The following is a 12211-nucleotide window of genomic DNA, read 5'->3' as shown; positions in this document are numbered from 1 at the left end:
CATCAAGTTTGAGTTGCCATAAAAGCTCCCGGGTTTCCAATAAAATAGACGTGGGACCCCCTCTAACAGAGGTAGGTAGGTGGTCAATACCCATAAAGACAAAAGAATGGCCAGGACAAGAATCAGCATGTTTAGCTAATGCATTTTCGCACATCTTATTTCTGATCGCATACAGGTGTTGATAAATCCTGTCCTTAAGCCTTCTATCCGTCTTACCGACGTAGAAGGCGGTGCAACATGTGCAAGATGCTAAATAAATGACTGACCTAGTATCACATTTAATCCTATGGTCTATCATATATTTCCTACCTGTTATATGAAAGGAACTACCTGTTTTAATGTAATTACAAAAATTGCATGCCCCACAAGCAAAACACCCCTTTGTCTTAGAATTGTCAGCAACAGGTAGACTGCTTTGTAAAAAATCTTTAATATTTTTCCCTCTTTTAAAAACCATAGTAGGCTTATCACCTAATTTATTACCCAACAACGCATTGCTGGAGATAAAAAACCAATTTTTATGCAAAATGTTTTGTATATCAAATGAATTCAAACTGAATGTTGAAACAAAACTACATGGGTACTCTTTCTGTAAGCGCAAACCTGAAAGTTCTAAAACATCAGGTGAATTCACATTTACAATAGGTATCACGCTTCCTGCAGTGTCCGTAGGCGCAACTGACAAAGGTGAAAGAAGAGGTTTATAAAAACCACTAAGTCTTTTGTTCGTAACTTCATACATTATATCTTCTATTAAATGCAAAGGGTAGCCTCGGTTGCTAAAAAGATCTCTCAACTTTTCACATTCTAATGTGAAATCAACCAATTCACTACACATCCTCACCGCCCTAACCAGTTGCCCCTTTACGATAGATTTTTTATGTTTAAAGGGGTGTAAACTGGTATAGTGGAGGAAGGAATTCACGTATGTGTCCTTTCTAAAGATGGTAGATTTTAAGACACCAGATGTTCCTACCCTAGATAGATTGACATCAAGGTAATTAATTCCATGAACTTCAAATTGATAAGTGAATTTGAGAAAGGTAGTAGTAGAATTTAAATACTGGACAAAAGAGTTAGCTAAAGCAGCATCTCCCTTAAAAAGGATAAAGATGTCATCCAGGAAACGAGTGTAGTACACTATCTGGCCTTTCCATTCAGCATTACTGAGCACAAAATTTCTTTCCCAGTATGTCATGAACAAATTGGCCACTACTGCTCCGCATGGGGAGCCCATAGCGACCCCTTGCCTCTGTATATATATGTCTTTCTCAAACATAAAAAAATTTGAAGTCAAAATAATGTCAAGTAATTCAGTGATATTATTAATATCACTTTTTGGTGCCCCAAGATCGTTTAATAACAAATCAATCCACTCTAGAGCTTCCTGATGTGGGATAGATGTGTATAAATCCACCACATCGATGGTCAAAAAGTTAATGTCAGCTTCTAGTGTGATCTTATTTAAGTTAGATAAAAAGGACCATGAATCTTTGCAGATACTAGGTATGAGTTCCACATATTTTGACAGTAGTGAATCAACATATTTAGAACAAGGGTAAGTAACAGATGACCTGCCATCAATTAGAGCTCTCATTGGGGGGTCACCAAGGTTTTTATGAACCTTGGGGATCCCAAACATGACCGGGGTCTTCGCATACAAGATGTCAATGTATTTAAAAGTATCTTCGTCTATTCTACCACTGATGAATAGATCTCTAAAATAACCCCTAATCCTGTTAGAAGAAATGTTCATCTCATTAATAGAGGCCATTTCATAAGAGCCCGAATCTAGCACCCTATGCATTCTCTCAACATAGTCATTATGCTCAAAAATGGCTAGGCCCCCACCCTTGTCTGGTTTAATGATCCTGACTCCCGAAAAACGGAGTTCACTAAGAGCTGACAATTGCTCCTTCGAGATGTTAAACTGATTGCGATTGGAAACGGGATTTTTCATCATATACCTGATATCCAATTCGCAAGCACTCTCAAACATCCTTAAAGCCACATGTAGTGGTGGATTAAAAACACTCGGAAGCTTCAATTTAGGAGCAGATAGTTGTGTAGTGTCATTAAACAATAGTTTTAGATTTAACTTCCTGACATAGCATTTAAGGTCTATTAAGACTCTAGCTACGTCACATTTCCTAGAAGGGACAAACGTGTTACCCAAGGACAATAGTTCAACTAGTTCTGGTTCTAATAGAAGGGTAGAGAAATTATAGATAGTAAAATCTCCCCTTTTATTCATTATAATTTTCGGGGTAACATCCATACCTTCCACTGCTAAAGTAACTAGTGGTTCCAATTCCTGTTCCCCCTCCGTTGTCTTTGGGTCTTTCTGTTCCCTAAAAAAACGTCATCACCATTTTGGTCACAGTTAGAATCAAAACTATGTGTTACTGCAGATGTTACATTCTGTGCACTAACATTATCCTGCCTATTCCTATTCCTATTGCTTCTATGAAGGGGTTGCACGTCTCTCCCCCTGGAAGCTTGCCCTGATATATTATCTGACTCAACAGTGTCATCCACTTCCATTTGGTCCAATAACTCATCACCCGGGACTGAGTTAGAAGGCTTGCATAAATTGGGAAAAGCCTTATTCTTAGAATAAGCTAGCCTATCCCTGTATAATTTTTTGGACTTGTTAGATTTTAGTTTGACCATGTACGTATCAATACTTGAAAAGATACGAGCATGGTCATACTTGAATTGTATAAAGGCACTGTTAATTTTGATTTCCTCATCAAGATCACATATATCTTTAGTTAGTTCATCAATACAGACCGAGTAGTGTTTAACTAACACTTCTAACAGTTGTATACCTTGTGACTGGAAAAGTAATCTCAAGTCAGACAAAAAATCATTACTATTTAATAAACTTGACGGAGAAAAATTGTTCCTTAGTCCCTTAGGGATAATCCCTTCATTTAAGCATTGTTTGAAATATGCAACCTCCAGCTGCATTTTCCTCAATTTTAAAGTCTTACTGTCCAGCAACTTTAGTTTTTCAGTTAAACAGTCAGGAGAGTTATTACCAGGCCGCACATTCTGCACCGACGGAGCATCATTCAAAGGCTTTGTAAATAACAGAAAGTCACCTGTGTTTGAAATCCATTCGGATATCGAAGCTGCGCCAATAAGTGCCTCATCTCGACCGTTTACAGCAATAGTTGATTTACGTAGTGAATTGGAAGACTCTCCGACAAAAGAGCTGGTACCAGAAGCGGCCCCTCTAATCGGTTGCGCCACTGGAATAGATCCTTGAGTACTTGTAAAGTGGACACTAGCAGTACTACAATTGTTTAAAGCGCCCACGTTATCACAAGACGCTAATGGATATACCTTCTCTAATGCAGAGAAACGCTCATTTAGAGCTTCAATCTTTTGCGTAAGCGACAAGAGTAAATTAGGAACGCCAGTGACATCCAAGTTAGATTGCTCCAACAAAACGGGACTAGCAGGACTCCCCATAACTCTGGAATGTACAAAAGAAACAGCAACCGACTAAATGAATCCACACACCAACGAAAAACCTCCAAAATTCCAGAGTAACAAAGAAGTCCACACGTACAGGAACCTTAACGCAATTTTATTAAAATAATACAATCAAGACTCAGAGGTGCTCTTTAAATACTGCAAGCCTTAATAGACTGTCTATTAAGGCTTGCAGTATTTAAAGAGCGCGGATTTTGCGCACTTTTTTACCTCTGAGGAAGCTACCTACATAGAGTAGCGAAAACGCTGTCTTGATTGTATTATTTTAATATAATTGTGTTAAGGTTCCTGTACGTGCGGACTTCTTTGTTACTCTGGAATTTGGAGGTAGTTCTTACAACAAGTTCTGAACAAGTGCTGAGGACGAATAAGCAAATTCAAGTGATGCAAAAAAACATACAACTAATGACAAAAAGTTATACTATAACTCTGCTCAGCTTAACAACAAATCCAATCCTCGAAAATTTTGGTCAACTCTCAACAGCATCCTCTATCCTGGAAAGCCCTCTAATCCCTCCCCATACCCTAACTCTTCCTCTCAGGAAACAGCTACCCTCCTGAATAATTACTTTATCTCTTCCATCCAAAATCTGGTAACCTCTAAGCCAAACTCTACTTCAACACCCACCTCTCCAAGTCCCACTAACACAACTTTGTTTTCTTTTGAGCCAGTTCCCATTACTTACATCAAATATCTACTACTAAAGCTAAAACCTTGCTCTCCTTCCACTGACAATCTATCTCCTACATTCCTCAAACTTGCTGTTGACTCAATTGCCTATCCTGTATCTATACTAATTAATCGATCTATTCTGGAATCAACTGTCCCCACCCTTTGGAAATCTTTATTCACTATCCCTCTTCATAAAGGTGGAAACTCCACTGACCCCCTCAAACTACAGACCCATTGCCATTTTGTCCCTCCTCTCCAAGATATTAGAAAAATGTATTCACTCACAGCTTCTCAATCACCTCCTCACACACCACTTACTTACCCCTACCCAACATGGATTTTGTCCTCACCACAGCACCACCAATGCCCTCCTCTCCTTCACTCATATCATTGCAGAGGCCCTAGACAACAAACTCATTTCCTGTCTCTTCCTAGATCTCTCCAAAGCCTTCGATACTGTCTCTCATCCTCTACTACTATCCAAACTTGCAAATCTCCACCTATCCCCCTCCGCACTTGCCTGGTTTAATAGTTACCTATTTGGCAGGGAACAATCTGTCAAATGGCTCTCATCCTCCTCACCTTTCCTTCCCATCTCCAGTGGTGTTCCCCAAGGCTCCATCTTGGGACCCCATTTGTTTAACATCTTCACCAATGATCTTTACACCTCATGCAAAGAATCCTCCCTTATTCAGTATGCCAACAACTCCACACTTATATCCATCTCAAATAACATTCCTGAACTACACTCCTTGACCCAACAGGCCCTACTATCGACTGAACAATGGCTCTCTCACAACTTATTGATCCTAAATCCCAAAAAGTCCAAACTCCTACTTTTCGTTCCCCTTTCTCTTTCTCATCACAAAACATCCTTTTTTATTACATCTTCTAACAATACAAACATCCAACCTGACACCCACACAAAACTTCTAGGGGTCATTATCGATGACGAACTCAAGTTCAACCTACACATACTCCAATGTATAAAAAAAAAAAAACAGAAACTAGGTCTGCTATATCAGAGCAAAAAATTCCTAACCCCTGAATCTAGACTTACCTTGGGCCAGGCACTCCTCCTCCCCTCCCTCTTATACGCCACCCCAGTTCTTACCAATATCCAGGCCTCCACTCTAAACAAACTGCAACAAACTTACCATAAAATAGCCAGGTTCTTTACTAACTCCCCATACAACTCACACCACTGCATTTCTTTAAACTCTCTTCAATGGCTTGAACGTCCCCAGTTTCTGTTATCTTATCAATTTCATATGCTACACTCTATTCTTTACAAACCCTCCTTCTGTCTATCTTCCTTAGTCTCCATCTACATCCCATCCCAGATCCTCCGTACTTCTTACCAACAATTACTTGATATCTACCACCCAAAAAGGTCAGTAGGCAAACTACTCTACAAACACTCCCTTGCCCATGCTTGGAACAAACTTCTCCTTGACTTATGTTCAATCTCCCACACCTCACACTTAAAAATTAAGTAAAAACTTATTTTCTCAACTCCAGAACCTGCCCTTGCCATGACCCACCTAGTCTTCCTTCTCTTTATGTACCCTCAAAAGGACCATACTTAGTACCTCATTACACCTCTCTCTCCAATGTGTCTACTATGCATTTGCACAATTTTATACAAACAAAAAATGTTTATTGTTGACCTATTGAACTATATCAATGTAAAAGTGTTACTTAGCTTCTTTTAAATGCAACTTTAACTTTATGCATGTAACCCAACATATGTGAATTGTTTTGCTATAACTGCTATTATATCAATAGTGTTTAAAATTGTACTTGTTTTAAAATGTATTACTGGAGCTTTTCTCCTCGGGTCTCCACTGAAAATGGGCCACAAGCCCAGTTGGATAAACCCGGTTAACAAATGTCAATAAATAAATAAATAAATAAATATAAGTGCTGAAACTAAGAATCTGTATCTGCACTAGACTAGTTACAGTAAAGAAACAAGTGCAAATGCAGGCTTTCAAATCAGAAAGTTGAGAGAGATTGAAAATATTGTCCATATGGCCAATAACTACAATTTCTGGGCCAGAACCACTCCTTATGTAGTAGACAGGTTACCTAGTGCTTACCACTCCCACTGACAAGTTAGAAGGCTTCTCTCCAACACAGAAAGGCTTGGGGGGGGGGGGTCAGAAGCTTACATACAGTCCTGGATACAGCAAATCTGTAACTGGACTACACTAGTCACAGAAAGAGTAGAAAACAGGCTTAATTTTTTTTGACAGAACAGTAGCTAAAACAGCAGCAAAAAATATTCAAATGCAGTGCAAGCTAGCACACCTGAGTATGTAGCTATATTAGACCAAACACAGTTTATAAAAATGCAATTAAATTAAACATGACTAAAAACAAGTGCAGAAGGAGTGTATTAGGTAGAATGTGGTAAAGAGATGGGACTGGGGGGAGTGTCGCAGATCAAATCTACAGTGGGGTGGGCAACTGCAAAAGCCACCAAATTTAAACAACAAACCAGAGATAAGGAGATCTGAAAAACTGTACAGTGAATCAAAAATAACAGTGCACAACTCTGAATAAAATTAGTCCAGCAACAATTTACAGTACTCAATTCTGAAAAACCAAAAAAATATACTTAGCTCTGTATATTTCCAGATAGTTTGAAAAAGAGTTCTGTTAGACACAGGTTCCAGCAATGATATGTAGGCTGTTAACTAACAGGGTCTATTATTATGCAAGTAATCCTTTAGATAGTCAGATGACACAAGCTGTAAAAAACAGTTATACCAACTTAAGACACAGCAGAAAATAGGGAGAGGTGGGACAAAACACTTTCAGCAAAGATCTGAAAAATTATACAGTGACTCAAAAATAACAGTGCACAACTCTGAATTAAATTAGACCAGCAACAATTTACAGTACACAATTCGGAAGAACCAAAAAATATACTTAGCTCTGTATATTTCCAGATAGATTGAAAAGAGTTCTGTTAGACACAGGTTCCAGCAATGATATGCAGGATGTTAACTAACAGGGTCTATTATTATGCAAGTAATCCTTCATTTGCTGGTGAAAACCATCAAATGAGGTTATTAGCAATTCAGCAAGAGGCAGATGTTCATTCAGGAATAGTTTAACCTGCAGAAATGTATTCAGCTACTAGCTGAATACATTTCTGCAAATGAGAAAATGGAGGCATGACAGCTCGAAAGAAAGTATGTATTATATTTAGTAGGCATGCAATGGCCAAATATATGGCCATTGGCATGAAAAATAATTTAATTTTTTAAAATAAAACTTTTTTTTTTGGCCGGTCTCGACCTTTTAAGCATAAAGTAGCAGGGGGAAAAATCAATTTTTACAGAAATCTGCATTTTGCCATTATAGTCACTGGCATGCAGAATGAAACCAATACTAGGGAATAGTGGCTGCTAAGGGGAAAGGGTCAGCCTAAGTGTAGTAACTATGGAGTAAGGCAGTGATGTATGCAAATGAGAGGATTTATACTGAATCGCAAATTTCTTCTAAGTGTCAGACTGCACCAAACCATATAAGTGCTCTAACACCACCGTGTAGACAGGAGGAACAGCTAACATGAAAATGGGGTTTGTCATGCTTGCTGTAAGCACATTGGAACTCAGTGACCTGTGTTTTCCCTTATCTAAGCACAGCTAAGGAAGGAGGTGTGTCTGAGGCTGTATTGTCTTATTCCATGAAATGCAGAGCATGTTTGCATCCAGGGAGGGCCAGTTCTGCTTAAAAGTGTTTACTTTACCTAAACGGGTGTGCCCGATGTGCACCGGGCCTAAAAAAAAAAAAAAAAAAAAAGATAAGGAATAGCAGAACTGTTTACATTTGAGCACCAGTAATGTGCAGCACACATCAGGGCTTAAACAGAGAGGAAATGGGAAAGGGAAACTGCAGAAGGAAGGCAATCAAGGAAAACTGCCATAGCTGGCAGGTGGAATGTATCAGAATCAGCCAATTACAAAGGCAGCAGCCCAGCACACTAGTATAAACTATGGAAACACCATTCAGTCTGTTTTTTCCCAGAAACTCTACACCACTGGTGTACACATTCGGAGGAATTTTAAACTGACAAAACTAACAAAACATGTTAGGGGCTGCTGTTGCTTTGATTTATCAGTATGTGCTAGAAACTGAGGGTGGTGAGGAGGATAATGCTGACAACTAACTCAGACTGAGGAGGAGGAGAAGAATGTTCAGACCTAGGCTAACCTACCAGGGGCTATACATGATCTGGAGACAGTAGAGCACTACAGGGTGGACAGGGACATAGTTCAGCAACTTGTTGAGCTGTGCCAGCCTCATCTCAGACCCAGAACCAACAGATGGGAACTCATCCCAGTGGATACCAAGGTATGTGTAGCCTTAAGAATACTAGGTACTTTCCAAAGACCAACTGGGGATATCATGGGATCTCACAGGCATGTGCGTCCAGGATACTCCACCAGTTCCTGGATGCTATGTGACTGCATGCCACTGAGCACATTTATTTCCTCAGCACCCATGAGGAGAGGACCAGCAATATGCATCTCTTTCACCATGTAGCAGAATACCCGGAGGTACTGGGTGCCATAGACTGCACGCACATCCACATCAAAGCACCACCCAATGACCAGGGTAGGGTCTACCTAAACCACAAGGGCTTTCACGCCATCAACTGCCAGGTCATGTGTGATGCCCAGGGCATTATTATGATTGTGTGTGCTGGCAGCCCAGGAAACCATCATGACTCCCACATCTGGCATTTGTCACAGCTGCACCAGGCGTTTGCTAGTGGGGGCATCCCATATTGCCATCTGATGGGGGATGCTGGCTATGCACTGGAGCCGTGGATGATGACACCCATCAGAAATGCACAAACACACACCCACACAAGAATGCCATAATGAGGCACACGCACAAACCAGGATCATTATAGAGCATGTATTTGGGATGCTCAAGTCATGGTTCTACTGCCTTGACATATCCGGTAGAGCCTTTTAGAACTCTCCAGCCACATGTGCACACATGTTTATAGTATGTGCCATGCTACACAATATGATCCTGTGGATACAGCTGCAGCAGGACAAAATGGGGAAGGGCCACAAAGCCCTCCACCATTGCCAAGGTCTCCACAGGCACAGAGGGACTCGGAGGAGGAACATCCTGAGCCTGCCCCTGTAGGCAGACGGAGGTGTGCCCAGTATGCCCTATCCTTGGCAAAGAGGCAATGCATAGCACATACACTGACACTGTAGGACCCAAAATATTGATCTCTCTCTGACTCACACACACAGTAAAATGGATGCCAAACCACACACTACCTATAACCTACCATTTATAGACAGTGTACTGTGTGCATCTGACATAGTCAGCCCTCAAGCACCATCTTCACAACAGCTTCAGGTACAAAGTAAGTCAGTCTCCGTAACAAAATTAATAAATGGAGTGGAATGTTCTGATAGTATATCTATGGTATTGATTGAAGCATGCAAGGGGATGGGGTGGCTTACTGGGATAGCAGCAGACAACTGACAGTTCTGTGGGACAGCAGGACGTGTATTCCCAGTACTGGCCTACCCACACCATGCAGTACCACCCTAGTTGACAAATACCACTGCAGTATATGTGGTGAGCCAGATAACTAGGGGGGGGTCATAGGTCACATGCATGGATGTGAAAGTGGGGGTCCCATACCCATCCCCAGCCTCACTCAGCAGATCAGCTGTAGAAAACCAAACTGAAATGAAAAGATAGCGCACACCACTATGCTAAATGGGACCAAAATGCTAAGCAGATATCAGCACAGTCTCTTTAAATGGGTACTGTGTACAGATGTGTCCTCCCCATAGTCCCATGGAAATGCAGTAACATGTCCCTAGCCTTAAGCAGCTTCCAGCCATCAACTAGAGTGATGGCTCAACACAAACAGAAAGCAATTGTCAGTATCACCCACAGTCAACTTACTGGTGCCATCCCAAGGTTGTCCACTGCCGGCAGCCTTGAAACATATGATCATCAGAATGCACTGCCTTGCTACAGATGGCCTGTATCTGTCACATCTGGCCTACAGGCCTGTGGCAAATGCCCATGCTTCGCCCACTGTGCCCTGTTAGGGAGTGTCATGGGGTCCATAACACCAACATAACACAGTCTAAAAAATGCAAAGAAAGGCCAAGCTGCTAACTGCTAGGAGAAAAACTGCCAGGGTCAGAGAGCCAGAAATCTGGCCAAAACCATGAATAGTGGGGCAAAAAAAGGTCCAAAGAGAAGGACGCCTTTGAAATATTGCTCTAATAATGTAATAAAGTTGATGAAATGATTGTAGTAGCATGGAATGTCTGATGGGTACGAAGTCAGAAACTGCAATCTCAACTGTCAGTAATACCTGACTTCAACCCTGAGTGACTTGAAAAACACTTTTCCTTGCAAAATCACACTCGTTTGCATAACCAACAAGATATATGAGTCATGAATGTGGACATCCTGTGATACTCTGTACAGTCGATAGGCTGGGCTAGGAGTCTAAACATGAGAATTCACTCATTGCAGGTAGCCCTAACCCTGGAAGATGGTGACATGTCTGCACCCACAAAACCCTGGCCCATAGCCATGGGGAGAAACACACCCTTCTCTGATCACTCATCCTATGCAACATACTGACCCCAAAATGTGGCCAGCCAAGAAAATGAGGGGGCCATACATATATGTCAGACAAACACACACCCAGGCTGGTCAAACAGTCTGACACACACAAGACCCTCCAAGTGCAGTCAACCTTTGAGCAGACCTTGTGCAAAGCACTGGTAGCTATAGGCAAACATATCTGTCCAAGGACACCCCCCCCCACATATCTTATCCCCTACAAATCTACCCAGAGTCCGCCTGTCAACCAGATCCTGTCTGACTTATATTGCCCAACTGTGGACTGGAAATCAGACCAGGCCAGAACAGAAATGCACAGAGATTCCACCATTGTAATACATCACCAAGGTGCTGGACTGTTTCCACAACTCCAGCAGTCAATTGCTCATAGGCACACCTCTCAAAAGGCTGAATTGTGCAAAAATGTCTAGCATTTGGCCAATAAGTTTGGTGTGTGCATCATCCATCCTGTATTCCCCTGGTAAATCACTGTGATGTTCTGAGGAGGTATGTCACGACATACTGAAACAATACATGACAGTGTCAAATGGCATATATGTCAGATATCTGCTAAAACAAGCCCTGTAACCCTAGCAACCCATACATTACTGAGAGAAATAGTCACAATCACTGTATGGCCCATTGTCCCCCCATTTTCATAGGCTATCTCCAGATATCCTGCACCAACAGGTTGAGAGGTATGGCTGTAGCACAAAACAAACTGGACTGGAGTACAGCAATTCCTGGAATGGAGTCCCACATGTACTATAGAAGGTCACACTGGGCATGCTCATACACTTAAAGAAATGTCAGTAGGATCGAGGAATGAACAGGCCTTCCCCTCCGAGTGCACTTCCCATTGCCCTACTTTAGCCATCCTGAAGATGTCTGCCACCATACTAATGCAAATTAATGTGTAGGACCATTTGAAGGTTCGTTATGGTAATGCCTGAGAATGTTTATGTGACAATGGATCTTGATGAAATTGGTTCTAATCATTGTAATGTGCTGCTAGAATGAGTTAGCATGTCAAAGGACCCTGGGTTGAATACTACTAATGATACAGTTGAATGTATAGGGCTATTAGGAGACCCTTTGACTGTAGGGCCATCTAATAGTGGATGCAGGGCAATAGGTTCTGATATTAATGTCTTTAGTCAATATAATGCACAACGGGAATGTGCTAAAAATTCCTCACAAATTATGAATCAACCTACTATTATATAGATAACCAGATAGGGTCAGTTTCTAAAGAAGGAGCTTCTGTAGAGCCATTTAATTATCCTTTAATTGAAAGTCGATCTGTTATTGAATTTGATATGCATAATCTCACCTGTATGAGTAAATGTATTGGGCTAGTGGGAAGTCCTTTGATGATGGGATTGTCTGTCAATG

This window comes from Protopterus annectens, chromosome 7.part0 (genome assembly GCF_019279795.1).
Source record: "Protopterus annectens isolate FY-2018-M chromosome 7.part0, PAN1.0, whole genome shotgun sequence".
Lineage (NCBI taxonomy): Eukaryota > Metazoa > Chordata > Ceratodontiformes > Protopteridae > Protopterus > Protopterus annectens.
Note: the sequence above shows the minus strand (reverse complement) of the source record.